Here is a 24205-nt window from a genome sequence, read left to right on the forward strand (position 1 = left end):
AATTTCATTCATTCATTCAAAATTGCATTAAACAGTTAGTCCTACACAGAAATATTCAGAAAGCCACAATACTAAATACCACTAGAATAGTCCGAAAATCCCTAGCAATTGAGAAATGAGCGTGCTTGGCTAGACCCATACCTTAGGTTTTACCAGCTCGGGCTGAGAAAAAATAAATATTAATAAAGATAAGCACTTTGGTAACCCATGTTTTCAACAGTAGTATATAATTGGAGGGGCAACTGTTTTTACTAGAAAATCCAGACAGACTCATGGTAATGTGTTTACATTTTAATTATGTTGTAGACTGGCAACTATTAATAATAATAACATCCCTAGAGGTTTGGACGCCTTTAAGGAATTTACTGTATTACAGTAATCGCATTTGCGGATTTACTCCTGTCCGAGTGTCCGTACTGATTTCCGGAAGAAAGGCATTACCAAAATTCGGTAATGACAAAACCATGCAGAATCAACGAGAAGACGGAAATAAAAAAAAATCATGCTTCTCATTGGCGCCCTATTCCGTAGGAAGCTGAACTGATACGGAGTTTGTCCCTGGTCTGAACTGCTTTAACGACACGGTGTTTGATTGGAAGTGAGGGGTTGGGGTTGGGTCCAGGTCCAGCACATACCAGTCACCGAAGGGTGTCGCACTCGGCCCGAGACTCACCTGGGGCGCGTGCAGTCAGGTGGGAGTGACGCAAAGGCTACCTGTTCAAATCACAGTGAAGTGGAAGGTGCCCGCTGCCCAACTGAAGTCGAACTAAGGTGAGTTGAATTTCATTGCTCCTGCCTTCTGATTTGGAGATGTTTTGTTATTTAATATAAAAAAAACCCAGAAACCTGTATTATTCAGTGGCGACGCTCCCACATTAAATTATGTCAGATTAACATTTGAATAAGGGTAGGTATGGCAGGACGAAATAACACTTTGTTTTAGTTTGGAGCTTATTCTACATAACGATACATAATCATTGCGAGTTCGAGTCTGAGTTAGTCGTGAAACGCCTGTATTAGAGTTCCACATTCACCGATATCAGATTCGATGTGTCCGCCACTGCAGTAGATTTGAAAACATTGACAGAGTTACAGGGAACCCTTCGGCCCACTGAATCGCTTCGCTATCAACGGCCCATTTACTCTAATCCTATACTGTATTTTAATTTCCCTCTGTTTTCATCGTCTCCCTCTCCGCCGCTCACCTACAAACCAAGGACAATTTTTACTGGCCAATTAATCTACCAATTTGTAATCTGGGGCAAGGGCGGAAAATTTTGCTGAAGCAGCGCAGTGGGTCAGTCATTCTTGACACCGATAACCTGTTCACTGAGCTGTTGTCAGGTATGAATACTGCTTACCCAAAGGCCTCATTCTCCTCTAAGGGTTATCCCAGAAAAATGGGGAAGTTTTGTTACCTGTCCCACTTTCAACTGCCTGTAGTAGGTTGATTGGTCTCTAGAAATTCCCCCTCATAATTGGTGGGTGGTAGAGTTCATCGAACCTTGGAGAAATGGGTTTGTTCTGTAACCAGATACAGTGGGCTGAATAATTTCCCTTTATGTTGTAAAGAAAGATGGATAGGGATTTTATCACCTGGAGTGTCCTAGAGATCTCTCCAGGTTATTGTAGACTTGACAAATGAGATAAATTACTGGAGATCCCAGGTTAAATCTGCAGAGTGTGCATGCCTGGAATGGATATCAATATGTTGTTTAAGTTTATAAACAATGCAGGAGTTGATTGATTAACTTTTCCTTAAGTAGCAGATGATATCTCTTCAGATTTGCATTTTGGACTTTGGATTACCATGGTTCAAAATGGTAAATTATATTATGCAGCAAAATATCTGAGAAAGAAATATAAATTAAACTGATTGTACCTAGTATCAAATCTGGTACAGGAAGTGAACAATAGGGGAAGACCTTTTTAAAAAACAAAATCTCCCAACTTTTAAGTTATGAGAGGACAGCACTCTATATTTCTATTCATCCAGTTTCAGTGTCAGGAATTTACTGATGGTAAATAATACAAACGTTTGTACATTGCATTGTTAGAAAATTGCTAACCTAAATTTATCTGTTACAAGTTTACTTATGTCTATTCTACAAGTGCAGAAGTTTTTACTCTTAATTTCATTTGAATGAGGATTCAAATGGCAGGACGGTATTTAATGAATCTGTTTTTTTTTTGGAGCATCTTGGACCAGAATTTTTCAACTTTTGCTGTTAGTTGTACAACTTTCCTCACCTATTGAAGTGGCGTTTCCATTTCAATAATGGCAAATACTATCTTGGCAATACCTATAGGCCTTGATATCATCCAGTTATCAACGTGAAGTGCACATGGGACGAATCTTTCTCATCAGGGAAAAATGTGTTGGTTGGATTATGTTTTAGTTCCTCACTGAAATTATTGGAGACAAGTTGGCTGAAGTATTATTTCTAAATCTGTGTTGTGTTAGTAGATGGAAAGTTACTCTAGTCAAGTTACTACAGGAAGTGATTGTGTATATATACTTTATTAGGATAGGGCAGTGATAAAATGTTTTAAGTTTCAAGTTTTTTTTGCTCGTGTCGCATTCAAAAGTCAGCTTTTAGTTGTAGGTCTGGTATTTCTGTGCACCAAAGTGCAGCCTAGTCTATTATTTTACCACTGAGTTATTCACTTGAGCTTGTGCAACATTCCATGAACTGCATCATCTTTTCAAAAGGTATTTGCATAAGGTCAGACTGGAACTGTCGAAATGTACAGGCAGAACCTTTATCCAAATCCAAGAACATCACCAATGATGTGGGAACGCTGTTATGTCATCTTCTATCTCCTTCTCTGCCACTGAACTGATCACCCTGTTTCTGCTTTCTCCCTGTATCCAAGGTAACCTTTTGGTTTAAGATGGCACTGGTGAAGCTCAATGGTTACTTACAGGCAGCAAACAAAGTAAAGAATGCAACTAAATACTTTATTAATAACAATTCTCTCATAAAATTTATGGTAAACGATCACCACAAACAATGGAGAGGTGACCGAAGTGTGCAGGTGCGAGGCAAAGTTGGGGCATATTCGAGGCAAAGTTGGGGCAAGTGGAGCAGAGCAATGGAGAGGCTTATTTGAGGCCAGTTCGCTTAAACCAAGGGTGAGGTTTGATTGATCTAAGCGCCAGGCTGATTTGGAAAGGTTGGGTATGGGCTGAAACATGGCAGTGTGGGGGGGGGGGGTGGTGTCCAGGCCCAGAGCATATCGATGCGACAGGGCCTGGGTCCTTGTGTAAGAAATGACCTGATGTTTGGACGATTTAAATGCCGGGCCAGTTGGATTGAAAAGGAAGGGTGTCTGGGCAAGAGTTCCACGACATTTACTTGGCTCTGCGCTTAACTGAAAATGAGGCTGCGGCCTGCTCTGGTTAGTCTGGGTTTCGTGTCTGCAGACTCACTTTTGTTCTGAACGCTATTTGCTTACTTTTGTTGCTTACAATTTGTTTTTTTTCTCACTGAACACTGGATGTTTGATGATCTTGTTCTTTTGGGTTTCTTTGTTTTGTGGCTGCTTGTAAATTCGAGGTTGTATAATGGTTCAAGGGTTCATTTATTATTATCAAAGTACGTATTGATGTATAAATTCTGAAATTCATCTTCCTCAGATAGCCGTGAAATGAAGAAAGAACATGAAAGTTGTTCAGAGAGAATCAAGACCACCTCTTGCACAAAAGAGAGTGGCATCCTGATAATCAGCCCCCAAACCCCCTCACCCGCACAAAACGCAACGCGAACATCAACCCCCAAACCCCCTCACCCGCACAAAACGCAACGCGAACATCAGCCCCCAAACCCCCTCACCCGCACAAAACGCAACGCGAACATCAGCCCCCAAACCCCCTCACCCGCACAAAACGCAACGCGAACATCAGCCCCCAAACCCCCTCACCCGCACAAAACGCAACGCGAACATCAGCCCCCAAACCCCCTCACCCGCACAAAACGCAACGCGAACATCAGCCCCCAAACCCCCTCACCCGCACAAAACGCAACGCGAACATCAGCCCCCAAACCCCCTCACCCGCACAAAACGCAACGCGAACATCAGCCCCCAAACCCCCTCACCCGCACAAAACGCAACGCGAACATCAGCCCCCAAACCCCCTCACCCGCACAAAACGCAACGCGAACATCAGCCCCCAAACCCCCTCACCCGCACAAAACGCAACGCGAACATCAGCCCCCAAACCCCCTCACCCGCACAAAACGCAACGCGAACATCAGCCCCCAAACCCCCTCACCCGCACAAAACGCAACGCGAACATCAGCCCCCAAACCCCCTCACCCGCACAAAACGCAACGCGAACATCAGCCCCCAAACCCCCTCACCCGCACAAAACGCAACGCGAACATCAGCCCCCAAACCCCCTCACCCGCACAAAACGCAACGCGAACATCAGCCCCCAAACCCCCTCACCCGCACAAAACGCAACGCGAACATCAACCCCCAAACCCCCTCACCCGCACAAAACGCAACGCGAACATCAACCCCCAAACCCCCTCACCCGCACAAAACGCAACGCGAACATCAACCCCCAAACCCCCTCACCCGCACAAAACGCAACGCGAACATCAACCCCCAAACCCCCTCACCCGCACAAAACGCAACAAGAACAGCAACCCCCAAGCCCCCTTCCCTTGCACAACAAGATGGAAAAGGAACGGGTGATAAATACAATATGTATAAAAACCATAGTCTGAAATAAGTAGTCCAATCCATAATGCAGAACCATTGTAACACCCTCCACCATCATCGAAAGAGAGGGACACCACATGAGAGGCTTACCTGCCTGCCCACAGTGACTGGCCGCTCATAGATTCCTTCTCCGGCAGCGATCAAAAGGCAGGCAGCCGTTGTTGAACTCTCACTTGCCTTCTGCATTCACCTTGATGTCTCAATCTTCCTCGATGCTGTAATCAGTGAAATGGAGTCAAACGTTGGCTCATGCTCCATCTTGAAGTTTCTTCGCTTGGAGGCCATCCCAGTACGTGCTTGCTTCCCGGAATCTTCTTGAAGACTGCAAAGCACTGAATCAATTATTCAATCTCCAGACTGCAAATCACAGGCTCCAACTGTTCCAGAAACATATTTAAGATGAAAAACAGATGTAAAAGTAGTAAAATGGACTTTTTTGTGGGCTGCCTGGAAGCTCTCAACCAAGAGGGTGTTGTATGCTGGCACCATTTTGACCAGAAGGGGTAGACGTACAAAGTATACAAAGTTTTGATAATGTACTTAGAACTTTGAACTTTCCTTTTGCCATGAAGGAATTTGTCTACCTCCTCCTTGTATGTACTGTATTTAATGACAAGGCCTCCACCACATTCTGTGATAGAGATTTCCACAGGTTCACCATCTCTAGGTGAAGAAATTTCTCCTGATCTTGATTGTCAATGACATCCTCCATATCCTGAGCCTGTAAAACAAGTCAAAGGGAACATTATCCCTGTATTTTATCTGTTTAATTCTGTTAGAATATTTTAGTTTCAATGAGATCCCTCTCATTCTTGTAAGCTCCAGTGAACGTAAGCCCAACTATTTCTTCTAATATATCAGCGACTCCAAATAACAGCAGCAATATATTCTTGCTCCTGGTACGCAAATCCTCTTACATTGAAGGTCGTTCTGTTTACCTGCCTAATTATCTGCTGAACCTGAATGCTTACTTTTAGAAACTGCTATACAAGGTCACAAAGCACTTGCTACAACTCCTGTTTTTCCTAATCTTCCACTATTTATACAATCTGAATTCAGAACTTATGTGAATAACATATTTAGTTATGTTAGACTGCATCAATTTGCTCACTTATTCAATGATCCAAATCAGATTAGAGCCTTTTTGACTGCTCGAAACTCTCAATATGCCACAAAATGGCCACCCCCCTACCTTCACCCCAGGGTCTGTGTCATCTGCTATCTTGGATACATTGTATGTAGTTCTTTAATTCAAACTATTAGCATTTTGTATAGGTATGTTATATCTAGTGAATAGCTGGAACCCAGGCACTGCTCTTCAGTAATAACAGCATTCTATCTAAGAAGCCTCACTTATTTCTCTGTGTTGATTCCTGTTTGTTTTCAGTGTTCCCAATGTATAATTCCGCCACCCCCCCCATCATCCCGTGTGCTTTAATTTTGCACTCCACACTCTTATGAGGGACATAGTCAAAACCTTCTGATAGTTAACTACATTACATTTACTTGTTATCACCATTAAAAAGTAACTTATTCAGCTTAACTTTCCTTTTGTAAATTCATGCTGGATTAATGCTTGATTTTATTGATTTCTAAGTGTTTATTTATAGTAGACACTAGTATTTTCCTCACTGTTCCTGCAAGTTTACTCTCATACTGTACCCCATCTTTACTCACTCAATCAATATTTTTGTCTTCCTTTGCCAAATTCTAAACTGCTCGCAATCCACAACCTGATACCATATCCGGTATTTTCATATGCCTCCTCTTTGGATCTTGTGCTATCCCTATTTTCCTTTGCAAGCCAAAGTTGAGCCATCTCTCCTGATTTATGTGCCAGATAGGCAATAATGAATATTACAAATCATGCATACATTTTTAAATCATTCATTACCAATTTATTATTGACCTATTTATTTCCCAAGTCTAAAGCTAGCTCGGCCTAAAGTGGGATTTCCCAGTGCCCACCCATTTTAATTCCACTTCCCATTCCCACTCTGACATGTCAGTCCACGGCTGCCTCTACTGTTGTGACGAGGCCACGCTCAGGTTGGAGGAGTATGAGCATGGTATTCTGTCTGGGTCGCCTCCAACCTGCTAGCATGAACATCGATTTTTCAAACTTCTGGTAATGTCCCCCCCTTTGCCATTCCCCTTTCCCATTTCCCTCTCTCACCATATCTCCTCACCTACCCATCACCTCCCTCTGGTGCTCCCCGCCCTTTTCTTTCATCCATGGCCTTCTGTCCTCTCCTGTCAGATTCCCTCTTCTCCAGCCCTGTATCTCTTTCACCAATCAACTTGCCAGCTCTTTCCTTCACCCACCCACTCCCGGTTTCACCTTTCACCTTGTGTTTCTCCCTCCCCTCCATCCACCTTCTTACTCTGACTCCTCATCTTTTTTTCCAGACCCGATGAAGAGTCTCGGCCCAAAATGTCGACTGTACTGTTTTCCATAGATGCTGCCTGGCCTGCTGAGTTCCTCCAGCATTTTGTGTGTGTTGCAGCCCTACACCTTTATAGTTTCCTTTGTTTAGATTCAGACCCATACTTTCCAGTTATGCTACTTTACTCTCCATCGTAATGAGGAATTCAATCATGTTATGACCAGTTATCCCTAAGGCAACACGTACAACAGAGGTCTGGAGTTGTATCATAAAGGACCATTCTGGTTCTGTGTGGTAATCACCATCTCCAGAATTGTTTTGACAGCTAGATGTCATATTTTTTGGTTTTACTGGCTGTTAAAACTGTCAGATGGATTTAATGTGAACTTCTGTGCCTTGAGGAAAGCCCAGGTCGTGCCTTGAGCACTGGAGCTGGGTGAAAAGCCAAACTGCAAGTTGGTGGGTAGGGTGGGGGGGAATGTTCATGAAATGAAATGACAGTAGAAGGTAGAGGCAAAGCAACGAGGCAAATCGAGATGTGGCTCACCTCGGCCATTTTGGATTCAGTGCTGCAATCCAATGGCTTCAATGTTCTCCGCAAAGACACTTCAGTCGAGTCTTTTAAAAGGTAGAGGAGAGTGTGTGGGCTTCATGATGAAGTCATCATGATGCACAGGCACGATGGTTCTGTCTCAGTCGGTACTCACCCAACCTGGAACATCTAGTGGTCAAGTATTGTGCATTTTATCTGCTGAGGGAGTTTTCCGCCGTCAACTCTTAGCGGTGTACATTCCATCTCAGACCAACATCAGGCAGGCACTGGAGGAGCTGAGCACAGTAATCAGCTGGCATGAAACAGCATATCCTGATGCCTTCCTTATCATTGCCGGCGATTTCAACCCCATCAGCTTGAAGAAGTCTCTGAACAATAACTACCAACATCTCACCTGTGGAACCAGAGGAGTCAACACACTCGACCACTGTTTTGGCACCATCAACAATGCCTACTGTGCCATCCCATGCCCACACTTCAGGAAGTCTGATCACCTGGCTGTACTTCTACTTCCGGCATATAGGCAGAGACTAAAGACTGCAGAACCAGGGGTGAGGAGCGAGAAAGTATGGTGGAGAGAGGCAGAGGGCCACTTACAGGACTGCTTTGAGTTGGTGGACTGGATAATATTCAGGAATTCATCTTCGAGTGTGGATGATTGTGCCACAGTTGTCACCAGCATCATCAAAACATGTGGATGAGTATGTGCCTTCAAGAAAATACCAGAATACCCAAATCAAAAGTTGTCAATGAACAGGAGATTCATAGTCTGCTGACAGCTAGATCTGTGGCATTCAAAGGTTCAAAGTAAATTTATTATCAAAGAGCGTATATGTCTTCATATACAAACCTGAGACTCGTTTTCTTGTGGGCATGCTTAACAAATCTATAGAATAGTAACTATAATAGAATCAATGAAAGACCACCCAACTAGTGTATGGGCAGTCACTGAAAACCACAGCACCAGTGGTGCGGACCAAGAAGGTATGTTCAAGAGCTGCAGAGGAACTGCTTTGAGTTGGTGGACTGAACAACATTCAGGAATTGATCTTCGAGTCTGGATGAATACGCTACAGTTGTCACTGACTTCATTAAGACCTGTGTGGATGACCGTGTGCCTTCAAGAACCCACCAGACATACCTGAACCAAAAGTTGTGGATGAACCAGTATATTCATAGTCTGCTGAGGGCTAGATCTGTGGCATTCAAGGATGGTGATATAGAACATTACAAAAAGTCCAGGTATGACCTACGGAAGGCTATTTTAATCATGAAAAGCAATTCCAATTGCAGTTAAAGATGGAATTGGATGCACATCAGCTCTAGCAGGGTTTGCAAGTCATTATGTCCTGCAAGGCAAAACATAACGTCATGAATGGTTGTAATGTTAAACATCTTGTATAAAAGCTTTGAAAGGGAGAATAAAACTACACCTGTGTGAATCCCTGCAGCATCTGGTGACTGTAGTCTCTGTGTTGGAGGCCAATGTCAAAACAGCTTTCATGAGGGTGACCTCTGGTGGTGTAGGTGGTAGGGCACTGAAAACTTGTGCCAACCTACTGGCTGGAGTGTTCAAGGATATATTGAATCTCTCACTGTTGCAGTCAGAGGTTCCTACCTGCTTTAAAAGAGCGACAATCATACCAGTGCACAAGAAAAGCAAGGCAAGCTATCTCAACTACTTTTATCCAGTAGCACTCACATCTACGGTGATGAAGTGCTTTGAGAGGTTGGTCATGGCTGGAGTCAACTCCTGCCTCAGCAAGGTCCTGGACCCACTGCAATTTGCCTGTTTGCCAGAATAGGTCTACAGCGGATGCGATCTCAGTGGCTCTCCACGCAAGCCTTGGATCACCATGACACAATTATCATTGGCAGAATTTTAGATGGTGATGAGGAAGTGTACAGGAATGAGGTGGGTCAGCTAGTTGAGCGGTGTCATAACAATAACCTCGCACTCAATGTCAGTAAGACCAAGGAACTGATTGGACTTCAGGAAGGGGAAGTTGAGGGAACACACACCAGTCCTCATCGAGGGATCAGTGGTGGAAATTGTGAGCTGTTGGAAGTTCCTGGGTGTCAACATCTCTGAAGATCTTTTCTTGGCCCAACATTGATGCAATTACAAAGAAGGCACGACAATGACTGTATTTCATTAGGAGGTTGAGGAGACTTGATATGTCACCAAAGACTCTAGCAAAATTTTGACAGATGTACTGTGGAGAGCAATCAAATTGTTTGCAGCATGATCTGGTATGAGGGGCCACTGGTCAGGATTGAAAAAAAAACTGCAGGAAGTTGCAAAGTCAGCCAGCTCTATCATGGGCATGAATTTCCTCAGCATCGAGGATATCTTCAAAAGCCAATGCCTCAAAAAGGTGCCTCATTCATCATTAAGAACGCCTATCACCCAGGGCATGTCCTCTTCTCACTGCTACCATCAGGGATGTACAGGAGCCCCAAGCCACACACTTACCATTTTAAGAACAGCTTCTTCCCCACTGCAATCAGATTTCTGAATGGACAATAAACTACCTCACTCTTTTCCTCTTTTTTTTGCTCTCTTTTTGCATTAGAAATTTATAGTTTCAATGCATTGCTGCCATAAAACAACATATTTCATGACATATGCCAGTGATATTAAACTTGATTCTTATTCTGATTAATGATCTCATAGTGCTGTCTGTTGCCTCATATTTAAAAAGCCCTTTCAATTGCCCTGAATATATATAGCTAGGATGCCTAAGACATTTACTGTAGTAACTACAGTACTGTAGTAATTTTATGTATTGCAGCGTACTGCTGCTGTTGTTAAAAAAAAATCCCAAAATTAGGGACATGTGTGAGTAATGATTAATCTAACTCTGATTTGGGTCTCTATTGGAGACTGACAATGGGAAGGGAGCAGGGAGAGTGGAATCATGGCTGGGAAAAGGGAAGGGAGACGGGAAGGTGCTGGAAGCACCAGAGAGACATTCTGGAATCATCAAGAAACCAATGGTTCGGAATAAAATGACCTTGCCTGGTGTCTCAAGGCTGGGTGTGTTTACACCCACATGACCCCCCCCCCTCCCATCTCCTTCTCTGCCACCTATCTCACCACCCCTCCCGTGGCACTCCACCCTCACCATTCCCACCATCCTTTGCTCCCGCTAGATTGCTTTATCAGTTTGCTTTATCAGTAGAGGGTGTGTACTCTGTCAAATGATGAGAAATAATCACAGATTTCTCTTTATGACAGAAGTAATAAGATCCTTTTGAAATAATTCAAAAGTTTAAAAAAATGCAGATGCAATAAGAAATAAGAACAAAAATTGAAGAGAAAATGCCAGAGATACTCAGCTACTGTGGAGGGAGAAACAGAACTAATATTTCGGTTATGACTTTCCGGCAGCAGAAGGTAGTTCTGATGAGAAGTTATTGGACTGACCTTTTAAATCAGTTTGTCTCAACGTAAATATTGCCAGGACTGCTAGTATTTATCTTCTTGAAGTAATGACTCCAGGCACCACTTCTTAGATTAAAATTTTTTTCCACAATTGTTACATTTTTACTAATTAAACATATACTGTCATTGTGCATGGATTCTTGGGAACTGATACTCTCATCTGATTAATGGACTCACTACAAAACTGCAATTGGTTGTAGCTCTCAATCTGATGCATTAAAATAAACAGTAATGCTCAGGAAACCTCAATCACCATGGACTCAAGAATGGATGCCAACACCCTTGCAATGTTTTAAGTCTTTCCAATATTTTTATTAGTTTCTACATAGAACAATACAGAGTACAAGAAAGTACATATAGAAGGTCAAAAAAGATTTTAAAAAACCCTACCAATTACATTATATCTATTCATAATAACAATCTCGTTACGCTGTATTCATGTAAGTTAATCAGAAGTTATATTGAAATATACTAATTTATTACAAAAGAGTCTAACCCCTACCAAGACCGAAGCTATTTATAAAGAAGAAAAAAAGGTAAAATACCTTCTCATATAATAAAAATTAATATTAGCCAACATCTGAATTTAAACAATGAATTGAAGGTTTTGAGAATTTTGAAAATAATTCAGAAAAGGTCCCCACGATGTTTGAAAGTCTTGACGAGATTCAAAAATTGAACAATGAACCTTCTCTAAATCTAAGCATGACATAATGTCGCATAACCATTGAGTAGGAGGAAAAACATCTTTCCATTTAAACAAAAGCGCCCTCCTAGCTATAAGAGAACTAAAGGCCAAAATATGTAAATCAGATGTCTTCAGCTTGATGTCTTGCAACAATACTGCATAGGGCCGTCAGAGGAATAGGCTTAAAATTGACTTTGAAAAGTAAAGAGAAAGTTTGAAAAACTTCCTTCCAATATTTTTCAAGACTCAGACAAGTCCAAAACATATGAATTAATGAAGCTTCTCCATTATTACATCTGTCACAGGAGGGAGATATATCCGAATAAAAACGAGAAAGCTTATCTTGAGTCATATGGACTCTATGTACCACCTTAAATTGTATGAGGGAATGGTGAGCACATAGCGATGAAGTATTAACCAGTTTAAAAATTTCATTCCAAGTTTCCTCAGATATTGATGTCTGTAAATCTTGTTCCCAGAGATTCTTAATTTTGTCTGAAGGAACATTCCCCATCTCCAGTAGCATACCATAAATATTAGATATTGAACCATTATGAAAAGGTGTCAAATTAAAAATTACATCTAGTAAGTTCTTATCTGAGCTTATAGGAAATGTGCATAATTGAGATCTTAAGTCTCTGATTTGTAGATATCTAAAAAAGTGAGTTTTGGGTAAGCTATATTTAGCTGACAATTGCTCAAATGATAAAAGAGTTCCTCCAACAAACAGATCCCTAAAACATTTAATACCCAATGTGTCCCATTCTTTAAAAACTAAATCGGTCATGGAAGGTTTATAAAAAATTAGAATAAGTGGGACTTGAAAGGGAAAATCTCAATAAACCAAAATGTTTTCTAAATTGTATCCAGATCCTCAGAGTATGTTTTAACTATTAAATTATCAGTTAGTTTACTTACAAATAAAGGAAGTGAGGATCGAAGAAGAGAAATAATAGAAAATTTGTTAACGAAATTAGCTTCTAAAGAAACCCAAACCGGACAGCCTACACGATTAATATAATAAAGCCAAAAAGTAAGATATCGTATATTAACTGCCCAGTAATAAAACCTAAAATTAGGTAAGGCTAAACCTCCAGACTTTTTAGATTTTTGAAGATGAACTCTATTTAAATAAGGACATTTATTTCTCCATATATAGGAGAATAAAATAGATTCAAGAGAATCAAAAAAGGATTTTGGAATAAAAACGAGTAAAGCCTGAAAAAGATATATAAATTTGGGTCGAATATTCTTTTTAAAAGAATTAATTTGTCCAATCAACAATATTGAAAGAGGTGACCAATTTAATAATATCCTTTTTACATGGTTCAATAAAGTAAGAAAGTTTTCTTTGAACAGGTATTTGTAATTCTTAGTGACTGTTACACCCAAATAAGTAAATTGATTCCTTACAATTTTAGAAGGGAGATTAGTATTAATTGATACCAAATTATTTAAAGGAAATAATTCACTCTTGTATAGATTCAATTTCTATCCTGAAAACTGGCTAAAACGGGAGAGCAAAGAAAGTACGCAAGGTAATGAGGTCTCAACATTAGAGATAAAAAGCAATATATCATCAGCGTAAAGCGAGATATTGTGGGTGATACCGCTACTTAAAATACTACAGATAGAAACATAGAAAATAGGTGCAGGAGTAGGCCATTCAGCCCTTCGAGCCTGCACTGCCATTCTGTATGATCATGGCTGATCATCCAACTCAGAACCCTGTATCTGCCTTCTCTCCATACCCCCTGATCTCTTTAGCCACAAGGGCCATATCTAACTCCCTCTTAAATATAGCCAATGAACTGACCTCAACTGTTTCCTGTGGCAGAGAATTCCACAGATTCACCACTCCCTGTGTGAAAAAGTTTTTCCTCATCTCGGTCCTAAACGGCTTCCCCTTTATCCTTAAACTGTGACCCCTCGTTCTGGACTTCCCCAACATCGGGAACAATCTTCCTGCATCTAGCCTGTCCAATCCCTTTAGAATTTTATACATTTCAATAAGATCCCCCCTCAATCTTCTAAATTCCAGCGAGTATAAGCCTAGTTGATCTAGTCTTTCATCATATGAAAGTCCTGTCATCCCAGGAATCAATCTGGTGAACCTTCTTTGTACTCCCTCTTTGGCAAGAATGTCTTTCCTCAGATTAGGGGACCAAAAATAATGAGATATCATTAGATTCTCGAAAAGCAATGGCAAGGGGTTCAAAAGCCAGATCAAAAAGCAAAGGACTCAACGGACATCCTTGTCTAGTTCCGCGATGAAGCTTAAATAGTTTGGAATTTTGAAAATTAGTAAGAACCCAAGCAGAAGGTGATAGATAAAGTAATTTAATCCATTGAATAAAATCTGGTCCAAAATTAAATTTTTCTAAGGTTTTAAATAATAATTCCATTCAACCAGTTTGAAAGCCTTCTCAGCATCTAAGGATATCACACATTCTGATCTCTCCTGAAAAGGAGAATAAATAACATTTAATACACAGCGTATATTAAAATGGGAATGCCAGTTTTTAATAAATCCAGTCTGATCATCAGAAATAATAGAAGGCAAAATATTTTCAATCCTATGAGCCAGAACTTTAGAAAGTATTTTAGTATCAACCTTGAGTAATGAAATTGGTCTATATGAAGAGCATTCAGTTGGGTCCTTGTTCTTTTTTAGGATAAGCGAAATAGAAGCTTCATAAAAAGATTGAGGCAAACTACCCAATTTGAAAGAATCCAAAAAGACTAAGTGTAACTGCAGTATAATTAATGAAGAAAAAGCCTTATAAAATTCTGCAGAAAATCCATCTGGACCCAGAGCCTTCCCCGAGTGTAATGAACATATAGCCTCGGCGATTTCCTCATAAGAAATGGGTTGATCCATCTGTTTGCAATTATCTGCAGAAAGTGCAGGAATATTTAATTGATCTAGAAAATTATTCAATACAGTATTATCTTTAGGGGAATCAGAACTATAAAGTTTAGAATAGAATTCTCTAAAGGTATAATTTATTTCAGAGTGGTCAGTTTTCCTATCACCGTTAGTTTTGCAAATTTCTTTAATTTGTTGTTTAACTACAGAAGTTTTTAATTGGTTGGCCAATACTTTGCCTGATTTATCTCTGTGAATGTAAAATTGAGTTTTATCTTTAAGAAGTTGAGTTTCAATTGGATATGTTAACAAAAGATCATATTTAGTTTTAACTTCAACACGTCTTTTATATAAAACAGGATCTGGAGCTATAGCATATTTTTGATCTAATTGTTTTAACTGATTGGCTAATTCAATTTTTCTTTATTAGCTTTATTCTTAAAACTGGCAGTATAAGAAATAATTTGTCCTCTAATATAGACCTTGAAAGTATCCCATACAATAACATTAGAAGTCTCTTCCTTTTTATTCTCTTCAAAAAAAAACCCAAAATAATATGTTTCTCTAGAAATTTTAAAAATTCCTTATCAGATAACAAAGTTGGATTAAAACACCAAAATCTGTTGGTTTGAGGAAGACCAGGGAGATTTAAAGATAGAAATACAGGAGCATGATCTGAAACAGCAATCTCTTTATATTCACAGGAACAAACTGATGAAACCATTTGTCTATCAATAAAAAGTAATCAATCTTGGAATATGTATGATGAACATGGGAAAAAATGAGTACTCCCTATCTAAAGGATGTAAAAAATGCCAAACATCAACAATACCACACTTCAATAAAGAAGATTGAATAAACAAAGCTGATATATTAAGAGACGTTGGTTTAGAGGATGATCGGTCTGAAATTGAGTCGAGCCAACAGTTAAAATCTCCTCCCATCACCAAAGAATAAAGATTCAGATCTGGTTTAAAAAAAAAGAAAAAAAAAACGCTCAAAGAATCCTGGATCATCTACATTTGGGGCATACATATTGGCAAATACTATTAATTTATTATCTAGTTTTCCTGAAACCATAACAAAATATCCATTAGTATCAGACACTACTTATGTTGGACAAAGGAAGTGTATTATCTATAAAAATCAAAACTCCTCTAGATTTGGCCTGAAAAGAAGAATGAAAACAAAGTCCATTCCAACGGCTAAAAAAACGTGGATTATCACATTTGCGTATGTGAGTTTCTTGTAAGAAAATAATAGGGACCTTAAATTTCCTAATATAAGCAAAAAAATCTTATTATGTTTAACAGGGTGAACGTTAAAACTTTCATATTAAAACTAAGTAAATTAATAGTTTGGTCCATTTTTAATATTATTTAAGGGAAGGGTTAAAATGTAATTTAAAACCAAGCCATAAACCTTGAGAAATGATAACCAAGCAACAAAATGGCTTAAAAATTCGAAAACAGCTTCTGAAGAAGAAAACCATACCCCCATCCACCTCTCAAAGACAGAAGACCGACCCAATAGAAAGTCGGCATCTACAACTACGGACAACCCCCCAAAAAACCTGGTAATTGTTCCAAATAGTTTCAGGGTTATTTATATTCCAAACTAGACTAAACAATATACAAACAAAAAATTCAGTTCTCATATATCAAAAATACAGTATTAAAATACGAAAAGAAATTAGTTACAAAGGTTTACCAAAAGTAAAAGATACAATTATTCATACAGAAAGTTATGAAACATTTAATCTTATATCTTCATGAAAAAACAGACTAAGCAGTTAGCCTTCAAATTTAAAAAAATCTTTGTGCTTCAGGATTCAAACAAAACCATTCGAAGGATCCATCTTTAATGAGATTCTCAATCAAACTGGGTAGCCAAGGGACGGGTTAAAACCCTTGTTAAAAAAACTCCAATAAAGCTTGTTTAAACTTAGCACGTTCCTGCATAACCTCAAGCGAATAATCTTCGAGAATCTTAATATTCCACCCTATAACCAATCATGCCCCTTCGGGATTTGTGAATTAAAAGTTTCTCATTTAATCTTGTGTCTTTATGTAAGGACATACTAAGCAGCTAGCCTTCGGATTTTAAAAACCTTTGTGCTTCAAAAGTCAAACGGAACCATTCCAAAGATCCATCTTTAAGTGTGATTCTGAGTCGAGTTGGGTAGCGAAGGGAAGACTTGAAACCCTTATTAAAAAGCTTGGACATAACTTCTTTGAACTTAACACATTCCTGCATAACCTCAGGTGAGTAATCTTCGACAATTCTAATCTTGCGACCATTATAGTCAGAAATGCCTCTTTGACGAGATTCGCGAATTAAGAGTTCCTTTGTTTTAAATTCCTGAAAACAGATTATTACTGATCTTGGTCTCTGAGCCTTAGGAGGTCTAAACGCAGGAGATCTGTGAACTCGATCGATCACAGGCACAGATGTCATAATCTCCGGAAATAATTCTTGCAAAAAGTTTGCAAAAAATTCCATAGGATGGTTACCTTCGATTAATTCTTTGAGACCCAGAACCCGTAGGTTGTTTCTTCTACTTCTATTTTCTAGGTTGATGATCTTCTGTCTTAATTTTTTGTTGGACTTCGATTGCTTTTCACAAAGCTTTTGCAATTCATCCACTTCAGTTTCCAGAGACGCTAAAAGTTCTTCATTATTTTTTATACATTTATTGTGTTCATTAAGAGTTTGTTGAATAGAATCCAGTTTGCCACCTATTTGTTTAAATTCAGAGCTGGATTGTTGGAACTTCTCAGAGGCTTCTCATGTATGACTTTGCAGCAAATCTATGATAGAATCCAAAGAAGCAGGGAAATCATCCTTTTCAATACCTCTGGCCCTCCTTGTATCCATAATGAAAGAATATCACACTTAAAAAAGAAGTTTTAAGACAGGTTGGAAATAGTAAGATAATTAAAGATGGAGCAATGGCAGATTGCTGTTACTCCATCAGCCACCACCAGGAATCTCACTTTAAGTCTAATATTGTTTTCACAATAAGTTATCAAGTGATTAGGGTAGCAGTGGCGTGGGAAAAGAAATGAAAAATTAGTTGCCAGCTAGCACCTGTAGGTGGTGCTAGTGAGCCAGTTGAGGCTAGGTTTTCTTTCATAATAATTTTATTTCTACTACTTATTGTCAGACCACCAATTTTACAATTATTTTACAATTATTTTAGAAATATATAGTATTCTAAGTTTATGGGATATATAAATTTCAATAACAAACTGTGTTTAGTACTGGTTCCATTCGTACAGATCTGTAATTTACAATAGTGCCTCCTTGTAATCTAAATGATGAGAAGTTTTTGTTTTAGGGGAAGAGAAAGAACAGTGACCCAGATCAATTGCCATGAAGCAGATTTGGAAAAAAGTTTTCCTGTTGCAACAAAAACCCCCGCACTCATTTTCTAACTGAGAATTATACTGCATTACTTTGCACAGAGGATAAATGAGTAATGAGAAATAATTTATCCTGAATTCCTGGGTTTCTATTAATTTAATACTGAGTATGATTGTCATGCAAAATTCTTGGTTCATGGTGTTGTTGGGACTGTAAGGAACAGCTATAGGTCCTTCATAACTGCAGTTATGCGATTGTACAAACATTAAATAAGTGGACAATTAACGTTCTGACAGGTTTAAAAAAGTCACTTGAGCAACATGTCAGAGTGCTGATTGCCCCAATAGTGCTGTTTAAAAAAGTGACTTTCCGAAATGTGGAACTTCTTGCCATAGCTAACATCTATGGTCCACTTGTAATTGGCCTTGAGAATGTATTGATGAGATATTGTCTTGGCTGCATTCCCTCTTGTGATGGCTTGTCTGCTGAAATTATGGAGATCCAGGGAGGGAGGAAGGAAGGAAGGGAGGAAGTGTGTGTGTGTGTGTGTGTGTGTGTGTGTAAAATCTGACTGATTAAACTTGCCACTAATGATGTTTCCATGTGGCTGTTACGACTTGCCTAGAGACTACGGATTTGTGTGGTACTGTGAGAAGAGTATTGACAAATAGATGTACACACTGAATACAGTTACAGTCTACTGATAGTAGAGGGAATTAATGTTTTGTTTGAGATACTGTTCAAGCAGATTGATCTTTTTTTTTGTCCCTGGATCGCATGAAGCTTCTCAAAGTTGCTAGGGTTGCACATAGCCAAGCAAGTGGAGAGAATATAGCAACACATTTGACTTGTGCTTCGTAGACGGAGGAAGGAGAAGATGAAGTACTGCCCACAGGAGATCCAGTCTCTGATCTGACTTGCACTAATAGCCACAGTATTTTTGTGACTGGTTCAGTGATATCCTGGGGTATTGAGGTGGGGAGCTTGATGATGCTAAGCTGATTGAATGGCAAGAGCTAGAGTGGCTCTTACTGGAAATGGTTATTATCAGTATTGGTGTTGTCTAGATCTTGCTGTGAGCAGATATGGACTGTGTCATTTTAGAGCCATAATGTCATATAGCACAACAGCACAGAAACAGGTTCTTCCACCCATCTACTCTCTGCTGGCCTGGTCTTCTACCTTGTCCCATCTATCTGCACATGGAATGTAGCTCTCCATATCTTTCTAATTCATGTATCTATCCAGACTTCTCTTAACTATTACAATTGAACCCGCATCTACCTCTTCCATTGGCAGCTCATTCCATATTCGCAGCACCCTCTGAGTGAAGAGGTTTCCCTCAGATTTCCCTTGAATATTTCATCATTGCCCTAGACCTAAGCTCTCTAATTCTAGTCTCTCTCAATCTGAGAAGAAATAGCCCTGCATGCATTCCGCCTTTATAAACCCCACAGTTTTGTATACCTCTGTAAGATCTTCTCTTAGTCTCCTGTGTTCCATGGAATAAGGTCCTAATTTGTTCAACCTTTGCCTCCTTTCTGCTGAATTGTGTAAATCCTAAACCCCTTTTTTGAATGACATCACCAGATACAGTTGATTTATGGACTGCTTGTGTTGTCAGTCTTTAGTCATTAAATTCTGCTCAAGTGTATTTTAGAACTCTTCTTAATGAAACATTTGATTTTACACATTGCACTATTGATGAGGCAATAAAAGGTAGAAATTTTGAAGGAAAAAGATTAAGAATTAATGTAAGATTATAAGACTTGAATTTTAATTGAAAATTATGCATTGTTAAATGTAAGTATTCTTAGTGAAGCTAAATGTAGCCACTACTAATGTATTAGTTTCCTGTGCTCATATTTGGATTGTATCCTTGTTACCTTGGTTACTGATGCTCTGGACTACCTTTCATTAAACAAACCCCACACTAGCTTTGTTTGCAATTCTTCAATACACATATTTTTCTGAATACTAGTTGGTAAATGTCGATGCAAAAAATTACCTGAAATATTTATTGAATTGTGATGTCCTCTGCATCATCTTGACATATGCGTGACATCATTTGCAACATTTACCCCATCCCTCTCTCCTTTCTGTGTGCGCTCCTGAATTTACAAAAGGTGTGCCATTGTTTATGAGGCTTTTATTTTTCTGATGATCTGCTCTGTATTTTCATCAGATACACCTTGCATTATGCAGTACTCTTTTGAAAAATTCTGCCGGGAAAATTACAAGCACCCTGAAGCTGCTTTCATTGGTGTTACAGTTGATGTTCCTGAAATGAACAATGCAATATTTCATGATATTTTTCTGCAAAGGAATTGTTTTGTGTTTCATATTTATAACTGAAGAGGATGGACATTAAATTCACTTACTGCTTGAGAAAAGAGATAAGCTTGTCATTTTAAGGCTTTTTTTCATTTTGATCTTACTATTCTTTCTGTTGCTTTTTGAATCAATTTCAGATTCTTACATGAAATGCTGAAGGAACTCAGCACGCCTGGCAGCACCCATGGAGGGGAATGGTCAATGCTTCAGGCCGAGACCCTTCATCAGGACTAGAAAGGAAGGATGCAGAAGGTGGGGGGAGGGCATGGAGTACAGACTGCCAGGTGTTAGGGGAGACCAGGTGAGGGGGATGGGGAAGGAGAGGATGTGAGAAGCTGAAGATTACTGATTGAGCTTCATTAAGCACCTTTGCTTTGTCTGCTGCAAAAGGCAAGATCTCCCTTTTCAGTTCAATTTACCATTCTCACACCACCATGTCTGTCCATGCCCCACCTGTATTGTCACAATGGGGCCAAACGCAGGTTGGAGGTACTGTATTAACATCGATTTCTCTAGCTTCCTGTCGTTTCTTACCCCCCCCCCACTTCTCTGGTTACCTCACTCACCTCTTCTCAACTGTCTATCACTTCCCTCTGGTTCCCCTCCTCCTTCCCTATCTTCCATGGTCCAATCCAACATCCTCTCCTAGCAGAATCCTTTTTCTTCAGGCCCTCATAAACACAAGAAATTCTGCAAATGCTAGAAATCTTGAGCACCACACACAAAATGCTGGAAGAATTCAGCAGGTCAGGCAGTATTTATGGAGGGGGATAATATTTTGTCTTTCTCTGGAAATGATGCTTGACTTGCTGAGTTCCTCCGGCATTTTGTGTGTGTTCTTCAGCACTTAACCCCTCTTGGCTGGCACCTCCCAGCCTCTTCTTCCATTCCCCCCTCCCCCACCATCCCCTCTTTCCCTTCAACTGGTCTCACTATCATTTGCCAACATAAATTTTAGGTGCTTATCTCTCTGTCATCATCAGTTTATTTTTAGAATATCTGTGCTAATTATCCTCTCCCACAAAAGCATTTAAACGTTGAGCGGTGTCTTACAAATTACGATGTGGTTCCACTGTGAATATGGATCTCAAAGGAACCATTTGTTAACCCAAAGTATTGAAGTAAACAATGTTATAGTAAGTGTTGAAATTGTATTGACATACCTGTAAACTTTGATCTTAAGGGTACAAAAATATGATGTACAGTGCCTTGAAAGAGTATTCAACCCCATAACTGTTTTTCAGATTATACTCTCCCATTTTCAAAATAAAAAATGTGTTGAAGTAGGATTTTTTTGAGCCAACTTAAAAAACATTGTGCATCATGTCAAATAAAAAGAAAAAGTCCAACACCGGTCAACAATTTAATAAAAATTAAAAACTAAAATTGTGAAGCAGAAAAAGTATTCATCCTTTTGCTTACTTTCCTCAGGTGCAATATTGTATATTACCTTACCAACTCACCCATTTTGTTGATGTAGAAAATTGGAGGATCACCTCTTTGCATACCCTCCCTTTAAATGCCCTGTCTCTCTGTAAGGTTCAACAGACCAGACCAAAATGAAGTTGAAAGAGCATTCAAGACAAGTCAAGGAAATGATTATAGAAAAGCACAAATCTGGGGAAGGGTGCAAGACCAACTCAAAGGCACTGGGCATACCTCAAAACTCAGTGCAGTCCATCGCTAAAAAGTGGAAAAAACATGAAACCACATCCACACTGCCTAGGTCAGGCCACCCCTCTAAACTTAGTCACCAGAGCAGAATGGCACTTGTAAGAGAGGCCCCTGTGATGCCAACAGTCACTCCGAGTGAGCTGCAAAAGTCAGTGTCTGTAACTGGAGATGAAGTTGCAGGAGACCAGAGTTTTCTCAGTTATATAAAGAATAAAAGGGACGTGAGAGTTGATATTGGATAACTGGAAAATGGTACTGGCGAGGCAGTAATGGGAGACAAAGAAATGGCAAATGAAATTAATAGGTACTTTGCACCAGTCGTCACTGTGGAAGACACGAGCAGTATGCCAGAGGTCCGTGAGTGTCAGGGAGTAGGAGGGAGTGCCGTTGATATTACAAAGGAAAAAGTACTAGGCAAACTCAAAGGTCTTAAAGCAAATAAGTCACCTGGACCAGATGGATTACATCCCAGAGTCCTGAGAGAAGTTGCTGAAGAGATAATGGATGCATTGGTCATTATCTTTCAAGAATCACTTGATTCTGGCATGGCCCCACAGGACTGGAAGACTGCAAATGTCACTCCACTCTTTAAGAAGGGAGGAAGGCAAAAGAAAGGAAATTATAGGTCAGTTTGCACAACCTTGGTGGTTATGAAAATGTTGGAGTGTATTATAAAGGATGAGGTTTTGGAGTGCTTGGAAACTAATGATAAAATAAGTCAAAGTAAGCATGGTTTCTGTAAAGGGAAATGTTGCCTCCTCAATCTGTGAAGAGTTCTTTGAGGAAGTAACACGCAGGGTGGACAAAGGAGAGGCAGTGGATGTCATTTACAGGTGTGCGTCACTTAACGTCCATTGGGACAATGTCTGATCGCATATACGTTCGTAGTCCCGATCGGAGACCATGACGTAGCGGAAGTAACTAATCTCGTGTATCGCGCGTCTCGAGTGTAGTAGCGTTATCTCTCTATTTAAATTTTCTTCCGAAAATATTACTGTAAAGTGCATCATTGCTTCCAAACTCAGCAAAACCACTCCTAGTGATAGCAGCAGCAAGAGGCAAAGGAAAAGTATTGATTTTGAAGTGAAACAAAAGGTTATTAAACAATATGAAGATGGAAAACCAATGAATGCTATTGCTCGGGATTTAGACATGTCGCACTCGACAATCATGAAAAACAAAGAAAAAATTCTCGAAGCTGTTAAAGGATCGGCTGCACTGAAAACCACAAGGCTCACGAAAATGCGAGAGGGACTTATATCGGATATAGAGAAATTGCTAATGACATGGATTTAGTCAATACAGGTACTCTACAGTACTCCATATAGGTTTGCTAAGTATATAATATGGTGTTCACACAACGTCCGATTTCACAGAACATATCGTGGATGTTAAGCAACGTATACTTGTCCTTGGATTTTCAGAAGGCATTTGATAAGGTGCCACACATGAGGCTGCTTAACAAGATAAAATCTAATGGCATTACAAGAAAGACACTGGCATGGATAGAGGAATGGCTGCGAGGCAGGAGGCAGTGAGTGGGAATAAAGGGGGCCTTTTCTGGTTGTCTGTCAGTGACTAGTGGTGTTCCCCAGGGTTCAGTATTGGAACGGCTGCTTTTCACATTGTTTGTTAACCATTTGGGTAATGGAACTAATGGCTTTGTGGCAAAATTTGCGGATGATAGGAAGATAGGTGGAGGGGTAGGTAGTGCTGAGGAAACAATGTGATTGCAGCAGGACTGAGACAAATTGGAAGAATGGGCAAAAAAGTGGCAGATGGAATATTGTGTTTGGAAATGAATGATGATGCATTTTGGTAAAAGGAACAATAGTGCAGATTATTATCTAAATGGGGAGAAGGTTTAAACTATAGAGGTGCAGAGGGATTTAGGAGCCCTCGTGCAAGACTCCCAGAAGGTTAATTTACAGGTTGAATCAGTGGTAAAGAATGCAAATGCAATCTTGGCATTTATTTCAAGGAGAATAGAATAGAAAAGCAAGGAGATAATGCTGAGCCTTTATAGACACTAGTCAACAGTTTTGGGCCCCTTATCTCAGAAAGGATGTGTTGTCATTGGAGAGAGTCCAGAGGAGGTTCATGAGGATGATGCCAGGAATGAAGGGGTTAACATATGAGGAGCGTTTGGCAGCTT

At 39.8% G+C, this 24205-nt stretch overlaps 1 protein-coding gene across 4 annotated transcripts in view; it reads left to right on the forward strand.

Moving 5' to 3' along the window:
* The first annotated feature begins 698 nt into the window (after window positions 1-698).
* inpp4b (inositol polyphosphate-4-phosphatase type II B) overlaps window positions 699-24205 on the forward strand; it is an 805146-nt gene continuing 781639 nt past the window's right edge. For 3 of the 4 annotated variants that reach the window (XM_063046598.1, XM_063046596.1, XM_063046599.1), the window contains exon 1: window positions 699-771. The gene's annotated coding sequence lies outside the window, so the exon portion shown is untranslated. Of the gene's footprint in view, window positions 772-16871; window positions 16941-24205 lie in introns of those variants that run through there. The other variant, XM_063046597.1, reaches the window with a different exon arrangement.

This window comes from Mobula hypostoma, chromosome 4, assembly GCF_963921235.1.
Source record: "Mobula hypostoma chromosome 4, sMobHyp1.1, whole genome shotgun sequence".
Taxonomy (NCBI): Eukaryota; Metazoa; Chordata; class Chondrichthyes; order Myliobatiformes; family Myliobatidae; genus Mobula; species Mobula hypostoma.